Raw genomic sequence first — 16,053 nt, 5'->3', positions numbered from 1 at the left:
ATCCACCAACCTTGGCCTCCCAAAGTGCTGGGATTACAGGCATGAGCCACTGTGCCTGGCCTGTATTTTTTAAAAAATACACTTTATTTATTTATTTAGTTTTGAGACAGGATTTCACTCGGTCACCCAGGCTGGAGTGCAGTGGCGTGATTTTGGCTCACTGGAGCCTCCGCTTCCCGGGCTCAAGCGATTCTCCAGCCTCAGCCTCCTGAGTAGCTGGGACTACAGGTGCAAGCCACCATCACCTAGCTATTTTTAAATATTTTTTTCGTAGAGACAGATTTCACCATCTTGCTCAGGCTGGTCTTGAACTCCTGAGCTCAAAGTGATCCACCTGCCTCAGCCTCTCAAAGTGCCGGGATTACTGGCATGAGCCACCATGCCCAGCTTAAGCTTTATGTTTTAGAGAAGTTTCAGGTTCACAGCAAGGCTTAACAGAAAGTACAGAGAGTTCCCATGTAACTGCTTTCCCCGCCCACACACATGCTGCTCCACTATCAATATTCCCTATGGTACATTGGTTATAACTGATGTCCCTACACTGATACATCATTATCACTGAAAGACCTTAGTTTACATTAGGATTCATTCTTGCAATCATACCTTCTATGGGTTTTGACAAGTGTATGGTGACATGCATCTACCAGTACAGTATCATACAGGATAATTTCACTGCTCTAAAAAATCCCATGTTCCACCTATTCATCCATCCCTCTCCATTAACCCCTGGCAAGCCCTGATCTTTTTACTGTCTCCAAGATTTTGCTTTTTCCAAATTTCATCTAGTTAGAATCATATGGCATGTAGTGTATTCACATTGGCTCCTTTCACTTAGTAATATGCATTTAAAGTTCCTCCATGTATTTTCATAGCTTGAACACTCGTTTCTTTTTAGCACTAAACAATATTTCATTGTCTAGATGTATTACAGTTTATTTATCCATTCATCTACTGAAGGACAACTTCGTTGCTTCCAGGCTTGGGCAATTATGAAAAAAGCTGCTATAAACATCCATGTGCAGGTTTTTGTGCAGACACAGGTTTTCAAATCATTTGGGTAAACACCCAGGAGTGTGATCAATGGATCATATGGTAAGAGGATGTTTAGTCTTGGAAGAAAACCGTCAAACTGTTTTCCAAAGTGACTGTACCATTTTGCATTCTCAACAGAAGTGAATGAGAGTTCCTATCGCTTCATATTTGGTGTTGTCAGTGTTCCAAATGTTGGCCATTCTAATAGGGGTCTGATTGTTGCTTAAATTTGCAATTATCTAATGACATGATGTTGAGCATTTTTTCTTATGCTTATTTTTCAGCTGTATATTTTCTTTGTTGAGCTTTCTTTTCATATATTTTGCCTATTGTAAAATCAAGTTGTTTGTTTTCTTATTCTTAAGTTTTAAGAGTTCTTGTGGCTTACGCCTGTAATCCCAGCACTTTGGGAGGCCGAGGGAGGGGGATCACTTGAGCCCAGGAACTCGAGACCAACCTGGGCAACATGGGAAGACTCAGCCTCTACAAAAAACAAAATTAGCTGAGCATGGTGGCACACGCCTGTAGTTCCAGCTGCTCAGGAGGCTGAGGCGGGAGGATTGCTTGAGCCCAGGCGGTCAAAGCTGCAGTGAGCCGTAATCGTACCACTACACTCCAGCCTGGGTGACAGAGATCCTGTCTCAAAAAAAAAAAAAAAAATTCTTTATATAATTTTGGTTAACAATTCTTTATCAGATGTATCTTTTTTTTTTTTTCGAGATAGGGCCTAGTTCTGTCACCCAGGCTGAAGTGCGGTGTCATGATCACAGCTCACCGCAGCCTCAACTTCCCAGGCCCAAGTGATCCTCCCACCACAGCCTCCCAAGTAGCTGGGAGTACAAGTGTGCACAACCACGCCTGGCTAGTTTTTCTTGTATTTTTCATAGTCATGGGGTTTCACCCTGTTGCCCAGGTTGGTTTGGAACTCCTGAGCTAAAGTGATCCACCTGCCTTGGCCTCCCAAAGTGCTGGGATTACAGGTGTGAGCCACCACGCCCAGCTCAGATGGGTCTTTTGCAAATCTTTTCTCCCAGTCTATGGCTTGTCTCTCGCTCTTGACAGTGTCTTTCATAAAGCAGAAGCTTTTAGTTTTAATGAAGTCTAGTTTATAAGTTATTTATTTCATGGATTGTGCATTTGGTGTTGAATCTAAAAAGTCATCACCATACTCAAGGTCATCTAGGTTTTCTCCTGTTATCTTCTAGGAGTTTTATAGTTTTGAATCCTACATTTAGGTTTGTAATCCATTTAGAGTTAATTTTTGGGAAGGGTGTAAAGTCTGTGCCTTGATTCATTTTTATGAGAGTCTTATGATAAAAACTCTCCTGAATAATTTGAATTCATTAGTTGAATGAATAGGCCTATGCCATTTCTTTTTGTGTGACTTTTGGTGGATTGTATCTCTTAAAGAATTGGTGAATTTCAACTAGGTTATCAAATTTGTGGGCATAGAGTTGTTCATAAGATTATTTTATTATCCTTTTAATGTCCTTGGGAATTGTAGTAATATCCCTCTTTCATTTCTGATGTTAGTAATTTGTGTCTTTTCTTCTTAGTTTGCCTGGCTAGAGGTTTACCAATTTTATTGATCTTTTCAAAGAACCAGCTTTTAGTTTTGTTGACTTTTCTCTATTCATTTTCTGATTTCAATTTCATTGATTTCTGCACTATTTTTTATTATTGATTTTCATCTGCTTACTTTCGGTTTAATTGGTTCTTCTTCCAGTTTCCTCAGGTGGAAGCTTAGATTATTGATTTTTCAACCTTTCTTCTTTTCTAAATACACACTCAATGCTATAAAACTTCCTTCTAAGTGCACTGCTTTTGCTGCATTAAATAAATTTTAATAAGTTGTATTTTCATTTTCTTTTATTTCTTTTTTTTGGGGGGGATGATAGGATCTCTCTCTCTGTTGCCCAGGCTGGAGTGCAGTGGTGCAATCATAGCTCACTGCAACCTTGAATGTCTGGGCTCAAGTGATCCTCCCTCAGCCTCCCAAGAAGCTAGGACTATAGGCACTGTAGGCACATAGCTAGTCCTATTGGCTAGGACTATAGGCGTCATACCCAGTTAATTTTTTATTTTTATTTTCTTGTAGAGATGGGGTCTTGCTATGTTGCCCAGAGTGGTCTTGTATTCCTGGCCTCAAGCAATCTTCCCCTCCAGCCTCCTAAAGTGCTGGGATTACAGACATGAGCCAACATACCTGGCCTATATTTTCATTTTCATTTAGTTCAAAATATTTTAAAATTTCTGTTGAGACTTCTTTGATCCATGTATTACTTGGAAGTGTGTTGTTTAATCTCCAAGTATTTTCAGGATTTTCAACTATCTTCCTGTTATTTATTTCTAGTTTAATTCCATTGTGGTCTGAGAACAGACATTGAATAATTTATATTCTTTTATATTTGTTAAAGGTATGTTTTATATTCCAGAATGTGGTCTATCTTGGTGAATGCTCCACATGTTCTCGACAGGAGTGTGCCTTCTGCTGTTGTGGGATGAGGTAGTCTGAAGATTTCTATTATACTGAGTTGATTGATGGTGTTGTTGAGTTCAACTATATCTTTACTGATTATTTGCCTGCTGGATCTGTCCATTTCTGATAGAGGGGTGTTGAAGTCTGCAACTATAATAGTGCATTTATCTGTTTCTCCTTGCAGTTCTTTCAATTTTTACCTCACATACTTTGACCCTCTTTTGTTAGACATGTACACATTAAAGATTATTGTGTCTTCTTGGAGAATTGACCTCTTTATCATTATGTAATTCCTCTCTCTTTATCCCTAATAACTTTCCTTGCTATGAAGTTTGCTCTGTCTGAAAATAATATAGGTACTCCCACTTTCTTTTGACTAGTGTTAGCATGGTACATCTTTCTCCATCCCTTTACTTTTAATATATATGTGTCTTTATAAGGTAAAGCGAGTTTCTTGTAGACAATATATATTTGGGTCTTGGTTTGTGACATACTCTAACAATCTCTCTCTTTTAATTGGTGTATTTAGACCAATGCTGTTTAAAGTGATTATTGATATAGTTGGATTAATATCTACCACATTTGTTACTGTTTTCTATTTGTTACCCTTTATCTTTGTTCCTATTTTTGTCTTCCATGCTTTTTCTGACTTTTGTGGTTTTGATTAAGCATTTTTATGATTCCATTTTCTCTCCTTTCTTGGCACATCAGTTATACTTTTTAAAAACAGTTTTAGTGTCTGCCTTTATGCAATATTGGGTTAACAACTAATCAAGTCCATTTTCAAACAACACTATACCACTTCAAAGTACTGCAAATATCTTATAATAACCACGTAATCCCAATTCTTCCCTCCTGTTCCTCGTACTATTGCTGTCATCCATTTAACTTCTTATATGTATAATAGAAGTTAATAATAGAATATGTATATTCTATTAATGTCTTGATATATATAACTTAATGAACTTCTTTATACAATAGAACTTCTATTATACGTAAAATAAAATACATTGTTAATATTATTATTTTTAACAAACTATTAGATCACTGAAGAATAAGAAAAATAAGAGTATCATGCTCTACAGACTGAGCTAGCCAGGCACTATGGAATACTACACAGTCATAAAAGAGTACGAAATGATGTCCTTTGCAGCAACATGGATGCAGCTGGAGGCCATTATCCTAAGTTAATTAATACAGAAGCAAAAAATCAAATACCACATGTTCTCACTTATAAGTGGGAGCTAAACATTGGGTACACACACATATAAAGATGGAAATAATAGACACTAGAAACTCCAAAAGCAGGTTGGGAAGAAGAGGGACAAGGATTGAAAAACAAACTATTGGGTACTTTGTTTATTACTGTGGTGATAGGTTCAACAGAATCTGTACTCCCTGAATCTAAAATACAATTTATTAGAAATAATAAGAAAAATAATTTTTTTAAAATTTTACCTTCATTTATTACATTTCTGATCTATATTATGTTCTTGTCTCTGAGGAACTTATTTTAACATTTCTTGCAAGGCAGGTCTACTGGCTACAAATTCCCTCAATGTTTGTTTAAATCTTTATTTTTCCTTTACTTTTGAAAAAAATATTTCACAGGGTACAGAATTCTAGGTTAGTTAGTTTTTTTTTTTTTTTTTTTGGTCCTCTCTCAACACTTTAAATATTTCACTCCACTCGCTTTTTGCTAGCTTGGTTTTTGGGAAATCAGATGTAATTCTTTTTTTTTTTTTTTTTTAAGACAGAGTCTCATTCTGTTGCCCAGGCTGGAGAGTGCAGTGGTGCACAATCTCGGCTCACTGCAAGCTCCACCTCCCAGGTTCATGCCATTCTTCTGCCTCAGCCTCCCAAGTAGCTGGGACTACAGGCGCCCGCCACCACACCTGGCTAATTTTTTGTATTTTTAGTAGAGATGGGATTTCACTGTGTTAGCCAGGATGGTCTTGATCTCTTGACCTCATGATCCACCCACCTCGGCCTCCCAAAGTGCTGGGATTACAGGCATGAGCCACCACGCCCGGTCCAGATGTAATTTTTATCTTTGCTTCTCTATAGGTAAGGTGCTTTTTCCGCATCTGGCTTCTTTCAGATTTTTTTTCTCTAACTTTGATTTTCTGAAGTTTGAATAAGATATGCTCAGGTGTAGTTTTTTTGTGGGAGTTGGGGGTATTTATCCTGCTTGGTATTCTCTGAGCTTCCTGGATCTGTGGTTTGGTGTCTGACATTAATTTGGGGAAATTCTTAGTCATTCCTTTCTTTCTTCTCATTCAGGTAGTCACATTACATGTATGTTATATTTTTTGTAGTTATTGCACAGTTCTTGCATATTCTGTTCTCTTTTTTTGATTTCAGTCTTTTTCTCTGCTTTTCAGATTCGGAAGTTTTCTTTCTTTCTTTCTTTCTTTCTTTCTTTCTTTCTTTCTTTCTTTCTTATGAGATGGAGTTTTACTCTTGTTGCCCAGGCTGGAGTGCAATGGCGCAATCTCGGCTCACCACAACCTCCGCCTCCCAAGTTCAAGCGATTCTCCTGCCTCAGCCTCCCGAGTAGCTGGGGTGCGCCACCACGCCCGGCTGACTTTGTATTTTTAGTAGAGACGAGGTTTCTCCATGTCAGTCAGGCTGGTCTCGAACTCCCGACCTCAGGTGATCCACCTGCCTCAGCCTCCCAAAGTGCTAGGATTACAGCCATAAGCCACCGTGCCCGGCCCAGATTTGGAAATTTCTAATGACAGTCTTCAACTTCAGGGATTCTTCCTTGGTTGGTCTAGTGCAGTGCTTCATGCCTATAATCTCAGCACTTTGGGAGGCTGAGATGAGTGGATCACTTGAGGTCAGGAGTTTCAGACCAGCCTGGGCAACATAGCAAGACCCCATCTCTACAAAAATATATATATATAAAATAGCTGGGCATGCTGGTGTGTGCCTGTGGTCCCAACTCCGGGGAGGTCCAGGTTGCAGTGAACCATAATCAAACCACTGCACTCCATACTGGGCAACAGAGTGAGACTCTGTCTAAAAATAAAGAGATTTTTCCTTAGCCATGTCTAGTCTACTAATGAGCCCATCAAAGGCATTCTTTATTTCTGTTATTGTGTTTTTGACTTTTAGCATTTTTTAATTCTTTCTTAGAATTTTCATCTCTCTGCTTATGCTAACCATCTTTTTAAAAAATTTTTTTAGATTTTAAAAATGTAAAAAATTTTTTCTTTTTTCTTTTTTTTTTTCCTTACCAGCAGCTAAACCAATATCCATCTATCTTTGCATGTTGTCTCCTTTTTTCCATTAAATCTTTTAGCATATTGGTCATAGTTTTTAAACATTCCTAGTCTGATCATTTCAACATCCCTGCCATATCAGACTCTGTTTTGTTGTTGCTGTTGTTTGTTTGTTTTTGATACAAAATCTCACTGTGTGACCCACACTGGAGTGCAGTGATGCGATCTCAGCTCACTGCAATCTTCACCTCCCGGGTTCAAGTGATTCCCCTGCCTCAGCCTCCTGAGTAGCTGGGATTATAGGCCCATGCCACCACACTTGTCTAATTTTTGTATTTTTTTAGTAGAGACGGGATTCACCATGTTGACCAGGCTGGTCTCAAACTCCTGACCTCAAATGATCCACCAACCTTGACCTCCGAAAGTGTTGGGATTACAGGCGTGAGCCACCGCGACCAACCCAGACTCCCAGACTCTAGTTCTTACGCTTGTTCACTCTCTTCAAACTATATATTTTTTGTCTTTAAGTATAGCTTGTAATTTTTTTTTTTTTTTTGAGATGGAGTCTCGCTCTGTTGCCCAGGTTGGAGTGCAGTGGCCACAATCTCAGCTCATTGTAACCTCTGCCTCCCAGGTTCAAACGATTCTTCTTCCTCAGCCTCTCGAGTAGCTGGGATTATAGGTACACACCAGCATGCTCAGCAAATTTTTGTATTTTTAGTAGAGACAGAGTTTTGCCATGTTGGCCAGGCTGGTCTCAAACTCCTGACCTCAAGTGATCCACCCACCTCGGCTTCCCAAAATGATTACAGGCGTGAGCCACTGCGCCTGGCCATAATTTTTTGTTGATGAGTGGAAATGATGGACTGGGTAAAAGGAACTGCTATAAATACTTAGGTTGGTGCAAAAGTAATTGCAGTTTTGGCCATTACTTTTAATGGAAAAAAACCACAATTACTTTTGCACCAGTTTAATAGTTCTCTAGTGATGTGTTGGTAAGTTGTGTGGGGAAGGGAAGTGCTCTCTAGTCCTATGATTAATTCTTAGTCTTTTAGTTAGCCTGTGCCCCTAGGCAGTGAACTTCACCATTGCTTCTCAATCTCTATCCTCCTTAGATGGGACAAGATGGCTAGAGAGGACTGAATTTGTGTATTCCCTTTCCTAACATGGAAGGCTAGAGGAAGCTGCAGTTGGAGATTTCCATCCCCTGGGTTGGTTAGGCTCTGAGAAAACCCCATCAAGTTAGGCTTAGTTTTTGCTAAGAGCAGGCTTTTTTTTTTTTTTTTTTTTTTTTGAGACAGGGTCTTACTCTGTTGCCCAGCATGGAGTGCAGTGGCACCATCATGGTTCACTGCAGCCTTGGCCTCCTGTGCTCAAGTGATCCTCCCATTTCTCAGCCTCCTGGGTAGCTGGGACTAAAGGTGCACATCACCACATCTGGCTAATTTTTTTTTATTTATTTATTTGTATTTTTTGCAGAGATGAGGTTTTGCCATGTTGCCCAGGCTGGTCTCGAACTCCTGAGCTCAAGCTATCTACCTGCCTTGGCCCTCCAAAGTGCTGGGGCTACAGGCGTGAGCCACTGTGCCCAGCCTGGGCAGGCCTGTTTAAGAACAGAATGCTCTGGCATATTTCAAAATGGTTCCCTTTCCCCTCCCTCTTCAAGTAGCATGATATTTCTACCTGATATTCACTGTAAGGACATGTAGAACTTATGGAAGTAAAACTCACAAAAGTGTGGCACCTCCCTTCTCCCCACCATGATTGGTTCCCTCTGGAGTTTTTAAGTCTCAGGCTTGTCCACACTGAGCCTCCAGGAATTTGTCAATTATAATTCAGATTTTCTCCCTGGCACTGGTTCCCACAGAGATTTCTGTTCTTGAAATTTGTGATTCTCTATATCAGCCTTTCTCTCTAATTTTTGAGGTAGCAGTTTTCCCTGTGATTCCACTCCCCTGACAGATCTAAGAAGAGTTGTTAAACTTTCAGTTTGTTCAGCTTTTTACTTGTTGTTGGGATGGAGTGGCAACTGCTAACCTCCTTACATGCTGGACCTGAAACCAGAAGTCTCTCTGGTTTTTTGCTTTGTTTTGTTTATTCACTTTCTCTCCCTAACTATACTATAAACTCTGCAGGAACAGGAACCTTGTTTGTCATATTCATCCTATAAACTCAATGTCTAGTGCTGTGCCTGGAACATGGTAGGTGCTTAATATATGTTCAGAGAAAAAAGGAAGGTACTGAGAGTCAGAAGACCTGGACTGTGATCTCACGCGAGTTCCTTCCTCTCTCCCAGTCTCAGCTTCCTTACTATATGATGTTATTCTTGTTTGTTTCTCTATTGTCTGTCTGCCTCCCTCCACTAGGGTGTAACCTCCATGAGACTGGGAACCTCATCTGTCAAAGACCCTGCCGTATAATAGGTTCTCTATAAATATTTGTTGAATGAACAAATGAATGACTGAATGACTTAATCTACAAAAGGAAGGGATTGACCTTGATAATTTGATGGCAGGGATTTTTGGTAACTTTCCCCTTCCCTACTCAAATGGGTTACCTGTCTGGGCTAGTTTTAAGTACTCCTAAGAGAGATTAATGCCCTTCTAGGAGAGGAACTCAAATAGGTCACATGGATTAGAATGATCAGAAGTATATGGAAAAACAACTCGCCTAACTTTGGAACTCAGCAGCTTTTCTTCGTGTTATCCAGGAGAACACAGGCTGTGCTCCAACATGTGTGTGTGACAACAGTTTGAATCTCAATGTTCAGCCCTTTGAAACCACATAGACTTATGTAATGTGACCCAATTCCTTGGTTTTGCAAAGAAGGGGGGTGTGCAACTGGGAGAAGAGAATGCAGTTATTTACCAGTTTCTTCCTAAGAGCAAAAAACAGAATGTTCAGCATTTGTGGGAGGGGCAAGAGTTTGTGTTCTGCCTGAGTAATTCTTGCTCACTGGATGGGCAAGGTCAGGTGACAAACTTCCATATCTCTGCCTGGCACCAGCATGAGCCCTGCCCAGAGGCAGGTAAAAAATGTTTTAAGTCCTAGTTTCCCCAGCGGCTTGTAACAATGCCCTGGTGTCCCATTTCACAGGCTCAATGAGGGAGACTGAAGGCAATCAAACTATAGGACCTTCAAACAAAAAAACTCGAGGCAGAAGAGTTCAATTGGGAGCCCCCAAGACCAAAGAAGTTCCAAAGGGCCCCTTGCCTTTGCTAAAGGCAAACAACAACAACAGCAACAACAACAACAACAACAAAACATATGCTTTGACCTTCTGCAGGGCAGACACTGACAAGATGATATTGATGCCTTTGGAGGGAGAAGGAGAAAGAACTTATGGGGAATGATCTGGCCCTCAGTGATACTCAGGTGTCTATGTCATTCTCTATAAGGTTAGCAACTGCTCTTCAGCAAGGTTGAAGACTGTTGAAATGGATTCTGTAATCCTACATTTGGGGAAATAGGTGTTACTGAATAATTTTTACCCACAAAAAAATCTTTTAGCTCTGCAGAAAGCTACATTCCCATAGAAAATAATTCCCTCAAATTAACATCTTCTCAACACAGCCTGTCTGTCCTAAATGTGAGACTACAGGGTGGAAGACAGTGTGATCAGTGGGAAGTGGTTTACTTGATGACTCTCAAGGCCTCTCCCAGTTCCAAGATTTGAAGATTCTGTGCTGTTGTTCCTTTTATAGCCATTAAAAACTAAGAGGATCTTTTCTAGAATTTTGACTTTGGATATCAGGGTCCCAGATTTTGACCTGAGGCTGCCTATTTTAAGGATCACTATCCCCTTTGCCTCCATAAAGACATTTAAGAGGACAGTCTGGGCTCCCAGTTTCTGCAATTTCTTTAGTAAGAGGCCTCTGGGGTCATTTCCTGAGATCTCCCTTGCCTGGGCCATTCTGGCAAAACAGCTCTGCAGCAGCAGGGACATTCCCCCAACCCTCAGGGATTTGCTCTTTTCACTGCCTTCCCAAAGCATATGGCCACACCTGCCAGCCAGCTCTGACCTGCTTGAGTAGGCATAGCCCTCTGTGTAGAAGTCATTGGTCACAGAGCCTGAGAAGCTCTTTCCTGTGCTCTCTTCCTCATTTCTTCTTCTCCCTCCTTTTCATCTCTCAATATATCCAAACACCTGAAGAAGAAACTGCTGGTTGCCTACTCCAATGTCTGTTCTTCCCTTCCTTTTTTTTTTTTTTTGAGACGGAGTCTCGCTCTGTGGCCCAGGCTGGAGTGCAGTGGCCGGATCTCGGCTCACTGCAAGCTCCACCTCCCGGGTTCACGCCATTCTCCTGCCTCAGCCTCCCCAGTAGCTGGGACTACAGGCGCCGCCACCACGCCCGGCTCATTTTTTGTATTTTTAGTAGAGACGGGGTTTCACCGTGTCAGCCAGGATGATCTCGATCTCCTGACCTCGTGATCCGCCCATCTCGGCCTCCCAAAGTGCGGGGATTACAGGCGTGAGCCACCGCGCCCGGCCTCTTCCCTTCCTTAATAACAGAAACTTGAATCTGTTTGGGGCTAGCAATGTACTCCGTTCAAGAAAGCCCTTCTTTTAGTTAGGAGTGGGCAGACTAGAGTCTGGCTAATGAGCTATAAGCAGAAGTGTTATGCAGTATGTCTGGGAAGCTTTCTTAAAAGGGAGGAGCCATCTTTCTTCCCCTTTCTTCTTTCTGCGGCCTGGATTGTGGATACAATGACTGGAGCTTGAGCAGCCATCTCAGACAATGAGGCAATATGCTAAATATGGTGGGCAGCAACTAGGAAGAAGTTTGGGTATGTGGTGACTTTATAGAGCTGCCCTATCAACTCTGGACTGTGTACCTTCAGACTTCTCTGATGGGAAAGACGAATAAACTATCTTTTTAAACCAACTGTTATTATTTTTTTCTGTTATTACAGTCAGGGCTAATCCTAACTCATGCTGTGTCACCCCCACCCTGAGAATGAGACTATGGCTTGACAAACAGATGCAGATAATGGTCTAGGGTTTTATGGGTTACAATATGGATATAGGGAAAAGTAAGCATTTGGAATGTCTTAGGTATGGAGGGGGTGGGATCCCTAGTCAAGAGGCACAGGAATACTAGTAGACTGTAGGCAATTTCCCTTCATAGTACAATTTCCCTTCATAGTAAGCCCCATGAAGACCAGCACATGTCTCTCAGATTTACCACAGTATCCCCAGTGCTTAGCCTTGTGCCTGGCACATAGGACAGGCTATATTAAAAATTATTAACAGAGGCTGAGTGTGGTGGCTCACACCTGTAATCCCAGCACTTTGGGAGGCCGAGGCGGGCAGATCACTTGAGGTCAGGAGTTTGAGACCAGTCTGGCCAACATGGTGAAACTCGGTCTCTACTAAAAACACAAAAATTAGCCCAGCATGGTGGCGCACATCTGTAATCCCAGCTACTCGGGAGGCTGAGACACGAGAATCACTTGAACCCAGGAGACAAAGGTTGCAGTGAGCCAAGACCACACCACTGCACTCCAGCCTGGGTGACAGAGCAAGACTCTAATTGACAGAATAAACAACTCAATGTTTTCATAATGGAAATAATCAACAGGCCACCAGTTTACTTACATGATATGAAAGAATCTGGGAAAGCTTTCCCACCCCACTGTCCCTACCCAAAAATGTCTTCCCCAATCCATGACTACTACAGCATGTGAACCTCCCAGAAGTTTCTTTCTTTTCTTCTTTCTTTCTCTTTCTTTCTTTCTTTCTTTTTCTTTCTCTCTCTTTCTTTCTTTATTTCTTTCTCTCTCTCTTTCTTTCTTTCTCTCCTTCCTTCCTTTCTTCTTTCATTTTGTTTGTTTGTTTGTTTTTTGTGTGTTTTATTTTTTATTTTTTTTGAGACGGAGTCTCGCTCACTCTATCACCCACACTGGAGTGCAGTGGCACGATCTTGGCTCACTGCAACCTCCACCTTCCAGGATCAAGCGATTCTCCTGCTTTGGCCTCCCGATTAGCTGGGATTATAGGCACGTGCCACCACGCCAGGTTAATTTTTTGTATTTTTAATAGAGACGGGGTTTCACCATGTTAGTCAGGACGGTCTCGATCTCCTGACCTTGTGATTCGCCTGCCTCGGCCTCCTAAAGTGCTGGGATCACATGCATGTGCCACCATGGCCAGCTTCTTTCTTTTTTTTTTTTTTTTTTTTTGAGATGGAGTCTTACTCTATTGCCCAGGCTGGAGTGCAGTGGTGCGATCTCAGCTCATTGTAACCTCTGCCTCCCTGGTTCAAGTGATTCTTCTGCTTCAGCCTCCTGAGTAGCTGAGATTACAGGCACCTGCCACCATGCCCGGCTAATTTTTGTATTTTTAGTAGAGACGGGATTTCACCATCTTGGCCAGGCTGGTCTTGAACTCTTGATCTCGTGATCCACCCACCTTGGCCTCCAAAAGTGCTGGGTTTACAAGCGTGAGCCACTGCGCCCGGCCTTATTTATTTCTTTATTTGGAGACAGAGTCTCACTCTCACCCAGGCTGGAGTGCGGTGGTGTGATCTCAGCTCACTGCAACCTCCTCCTCCTGGGTTCAAATGATTCTCCTTCTCAGCCTCCCGAGTAGATGAGAATGTAGGTGTGCGCCACCACGCCCGGCTAATTTTTGTATTTTTAGTAGAGATGCGGTTTCACCATGTTGGCCAGGCTGGTCTCAAACTCCTGACCTCAGGTAATCCACCCACCTCGGCCTCCCAATGTGCTAGTGTTATAGGCGTGAGTCACCGTGCCTGGACCCAGAAATTTATTTTTTGATCAGCAAGTATCAGGCACTGTGTTCAGCTCTGAGGATATAGTGGTGAGCAAAATCCGTATGGGTCCTACCCACAGGGATATTCCAGAGTGGTGAAGCAGAAACAGACAAAAATTTGTGAACAAATCATTACAATCTGGGATAAATGCAACAAAACAAAGGTAATGGAGAAAACTTCTTTAGACAGAGTGACAGGCGAAGATGTCTCAGAGGAAAGGAGAGCCCAAGGATTAGAACAAGCATCCAAGCGAAGAGTCGGGGGAGGGTGCTGGTGGAAGGTTCTGGGCTGAGGGAACAAGACACACAAAGGCTCTGAGGAGTATTTGAGGAATGAAAGCAGTTCAGTGGGCTGGAACTTGGTAAGAGCAGGGGAGTGACACGGGAAAAGGCTGGAGAGGTCAGTGGAGGCCAGATCACGCAGGCACTTGTAGGCCATGGGAAGGAGTTTGGACTTTACTAAGTACAATGATAAGCCACTGATAAGCCTAAAGCAAGGGAATGCCATGATCTGATTTTGCGTTAAGAAGGAGGTCACTCTGGCTGCTATGTGGAATTGGACAGGGTCCAATGTGGAGGTAGGGAAACCAACGAGGCTTTTACCTTTGTGTGAAAGGAGAGGGTGGCTTAGATCAGGGAGTGGGAAGGGGGCTAGAGAGAAGTGGAGGGATTCAAGGTGTGTTCTGGAAGTTGAGTGGACCAGACTGGGCAATGGATTGGATGTAGGAGCTAAAGGTTGGGGGAGGAATCAAGGTTTCTGGTTTAAGCAGCTATGTAGGTGGTGGTGCCAAATACCAAGGTGGGATACGCTGCGGGAGGTGGGAGTCAGGACTTTGATTTTGGTCATGCAGATATTGACATACTTGTGACACAAACAAATGGACCTGTCAAGGAGACAGTTGAATATTGGAGTCTGGAGCTCAGGTGAATGCTTAGGACTGGAGATACAAATTTGGGAGTCATTAGCATGGCAAATGTTACTTAAGACCTTGGGAGTAAATGGAACTGACCAGGGAGAGAGTACAGAGAGGACAGAGCTGAGCTCAGAGACACTCCAAATAGGGGAAGAGAAGCCTGCAAAGGTGACTAAGAAGGGACCTTAAGATTATTTATATATTGCCCATCTCTGTAGAATGTTCTGGAGTTTGAGGACACTGATAAATAGCACCTCTTTTCTTCTACCTGAAGTCAGAATCAATCAAGACACACACACACACACACACACACACACACACACACACGCCAGCCAGGAAACAAAAATATTACCTTTAGCAATCATAAAACTATTTGGAGAAAAAGGAATAAGGGTGCAGCTGAACAGACTTGCTAATATGCACTTTTGCCCAGTTAGACAGACTCAGGCATCCTGTCCCTGTCATAGGTGGACAAGCAGGGGATGAGTCTGCATCACTGAAGTTACTGCAGGGCTGTAAGAGCAGACCAGAATACAGAATATGTGTGCTCTGCAGGCTGAGAGAACCTAGAAGGTCGGGAGAGAGGAGGGGGCAACTCTCAGTGTGCTCTGTTTTGCCTTGCCAACTCCCCATTCTGACTTTCATCTGCTCTCACCATTGGAAAACATGAAATAAGCTCCAGGAGCACAGAGGCCTCGTATGACCTGGTCATTGTTTCACCCCTGTGCCTCACAGGGTACCTGGCACACAATAGGTGCCAATGTTTGTTGAATGAATTAATAAACAGATGTGGATGTCAAGACTAGAATAATCCTCACATATCATACAGGAATCACCTATACCCAGGCCTCAATCCCAGACCAATTTTTATCAACATTTCTGAGGATGAGGTTCAGCATTCAGGATTTCTCTAAGCTCTCCCCAGGTGATTTCAACGTGCAGCTAAGGTGAAGAACTATTATTGCCCTGGTCCAACCCCTCATTTTACAGCAAAGTTATTTGTAGAGGGTGTTACATCAGAGGGCTCGTCCTGGCCCTACTGCTGACTGTGTGTGGGACTGGGACTTGCCTATTTCTCTGTCTGGCCCTCATTGCTCTCATGTGGGAAGTGAGGGGGCGGGGACAGATGCTCTCTAGAGCCCTGTCCAGCTCTAATGGTGTATTACTCTCTATTCTGATCCCAGATATGAACTTAACTCACTGGGACATCAATTGTGCCTCAAGATGCCTTTGCACGGTGGTTAGGTTAGTTTTGTGCTTGAGATGACAGAGCTCTGGATTGCAGTGGACAGCAAAGTAGAGATGTTTGGAAGAGTTCAGGACCTACAGACTCAGTCTTTGGTGGTTAATTCGTCCTGTTTTTTCCTTGGGTGGTGGCAGCAAGTTGACCAGTGGAACAGCAAAGAAACAACAGAGGAGCCCAGCTAAGGAAGCTGCAATGAGCTAGGGCTGCCCTCTTTGCTCCTGCTCCTCCTCTTCTAGCTCTTGTCTTCCCCTGCCCATCCCCCTCCCAGTCATCTCTTTCTTATTCCTTTCCTGTCCTCTCCATGTATCTGCATCAATCACAAGTCTTTCAAAGGCAAGCCTATTATTTCTGTCTACCCGTGCAATCCACCCACCTCCCTC

This window comes from Papio anubis, chromosome X (assembly GCF_008728515.1).
Source record: "Papio anubis isolate 15944 chromosome X, Panubis1.0, whole genome shotgun sequence".
Classification (NCBI taxonomy): Eukaryota; Metazoa; Chordata; class Mammalia; order Primates; family Cercopithecidae; genus Papio; species Papio anubis.
The sequence above is the reverse complement of the archived record's forward strand: the minus strand, read 5'-3'. Positions refer to the sequence as shown.